A 2757-nucleotide genomic window follows, 5' to 3' on the forward strand; every position below is an offset into this window, starting at 1 on the left:
ATATACAAATGATTGGGAAGCAGTGTGGATGTACACATGATTGGGAAACAGTGTGGATGTACTCATGATTGGGAAACAGTGTGGATGCACACATGATTGGGAAACAGTGTGGATATACACGTGATTGATATACACATGATTGAGAAACAGTGTGAATGCAGACCTGATTGGGAAACAATGTGGATTTATACATGATTGGGAAGCTGTGTCGATGTACACATGATTGGGAAACAGTGTAGATATGCACAGGATTGGGAAACAGTGTGGACGTATCATGATTGGGAAACAGTGTGGATGTACATATAATTGGCAACAGTGTTGATATACACATGATTGGGAAACAGTGTAGATGTACACATGATTGCGAAACAATGTGGATGTACACATGATTGCAAAACAGTGTGGATGTACACATGATTGGGAAACAGTGTGGATGTACACATGATTGGGAAACAGTGTGGATATACAAATGATTGGAAAACAGTGTGAACGTATCATGATTGGGAAACAGTGTGGATATACACATGATTGTGAAACAGTGTGGATGTACACGTGATTGGGAAACAGTGTTGATGTACACATAAGTGGGAAACAGTGTGGATGTACACATGATTGGAAAACAGTGTGGATATACAAATGATTGGGAAGCAATGTGGTTGTACACATGATTGGGAAACATTGTGGATATACACATGATTGGGAAACAGTGTGGACGTACTCATGATTGGGAAACAGTGTAGATGTACAGATGTTTGGAAACAGTGTGGACATACACATGATTGGGAAACAATGTGGATATACATATGATTGGGAAACAGTGAGGATATACAAATGATTGGGAAACAGTGTGGATATACATATGATTGGGAAACAGTGTGGATGTACACATGATTGCGAAGCAGTGTCGATGTACAGATGATTGGAAACAGTGTGGATGTACACATGATTGGAAAACAGTGAGGATATACAAATGATAGAACATAGAACATAGAAGAATACAGCGCAGTACAGGCCCTTTGGCCCTCGATGTTGCGCCGATCCAAGCCCACCTAACCTACACTAGCCCACTATCCTCCATATGCCTATCCAATGCCCACTTAAATGCCCATAATGAGGGAGAGTCCACCACTGCTACTGGCAGGGCATTTCATGAACTCACAACTCGCTGAGTAAAGAACCTACCCCTGACTTCTGTCCTATACCTACCCCCCCTTAATTTAAAGCTATGTCCCCTTGTAACAGCTGACTCCATACGTGGAAAAAGATTCTCACTGTCGACCCTATCTAAACCCCTAATCATCTTGTACACGCCTATCGAGTCACCCCTAAACCTTCTTTTCTCCAACGAAAACAACCCCAAGTGCCTCAGCCTTTCCTCATACTATCTTTCTACCATACCAGGCAACATCCTGGTAAACCTCCTCTGCACCCGTTCCAGTGCCTCCACATCCTTCCTATAGTATGGCGACCAAAACTGCACACAATATTCCAGAAGCGGCCGCACCAGAGACTTATACAACTGCAACATGACCTCAATACTCCGGAACTCAATTCCTCTACCAATAAAAGCCAGTACGCCATATGCCTTCTTCACCGCACTATTTACCTGGGTGGCAACTTTCAAAGATCTGTGTACATGGACACTAAGATCCCAAGATTGGGAAGCAGTGTTGATATACACATGATTGGGAAACAGTGTGGATGCACACATGATTGGGAAGCAGTGTGAATATGCACATGATTGGGAAACAGTGTGAATATAAACATGATTGGGAAATAGTGTGGATATACACATGATTGGGAAACAATGCGGATATAGTCAAGATTGGGAAACAGTGTGGATGTACACATGATTGTGAAGCAGTGTGAATGCACACATCATTGCGAAACAGTGTGGATGTACACATGATTGCGAAACATTGTGGATATACACATGTTTGGGAAACAATGTGGATATACACATGATTGGGAAACAGTGTGGATGTACACATGATTGGGAAACAGTGTGGTTATACACATGATTGGGAAACAGTGTGGTTATACAAATGATTGGGAAACAGTGTGGATGCACACATAAGTGGGAAACAGTGTGGTTAGACGTATGATTGGGAAACAGTGTGGATATACACATGATTGGGAAACAGTGTGGATGTACAAATGATTGGGAAACAGTGTGGATGTACACCTGATTGGGAAGCAGCTTGGATATACACATCATTGGGAAATAGTGTGGATATACACAGGATTGGGAAACAGTGTGGATATACACCTGAGTGGGAAACAGTGTGGATGTACACATGAATTGGGAAAGAGTGTGGATATACAAATGAGTGGGAAACAGTGTTGATGCACTCATGGTTGGGAAACAGTGTGGATGCACACATGATTGTGATACAGTGTGGAGAGACACATAAGTGGGAAACAGTGTGGATGCACTCATGATTGGGAAACAGTGTGGATATACACATGATAGCGAAACAATGTGGATGTACACATGAATTGGGAATCAGTGTGGTTATACACATGATTGGAAAACATTGTGGATATACACATGATTGGGAAACAGAATGGATGCACACATGATTGGGAAACAGTGTGAATATGCACTTGATTGGGAAACAGTGCGGATATACACATGATTGGGAAACAGTGTGGATGTACACATGATTGGGAAACAGTGAGGATGTACACATGATTGGGAAACAGTGAGGATATACACATGACTGGGAAGCAGTGTTGATATACACATGATTGGGA

This window comes from Chiloscyllium plagiosum, chromosome 6, assembly GCF_004010195.1.
Source record: "Chiloscyllium plagiosum isolate BGI_BamShark_2017 chromosome 6, ASM401019v2, whole genome shotgun sequence".
Classification (NCBI taxonomy): Eukaryota; Metazoa; Chordata; class Chondrichthyes; order Orectolobiformes; family Hemiscylliidae; genus Chiloscyllium; species Chiloscyllium plagiosum.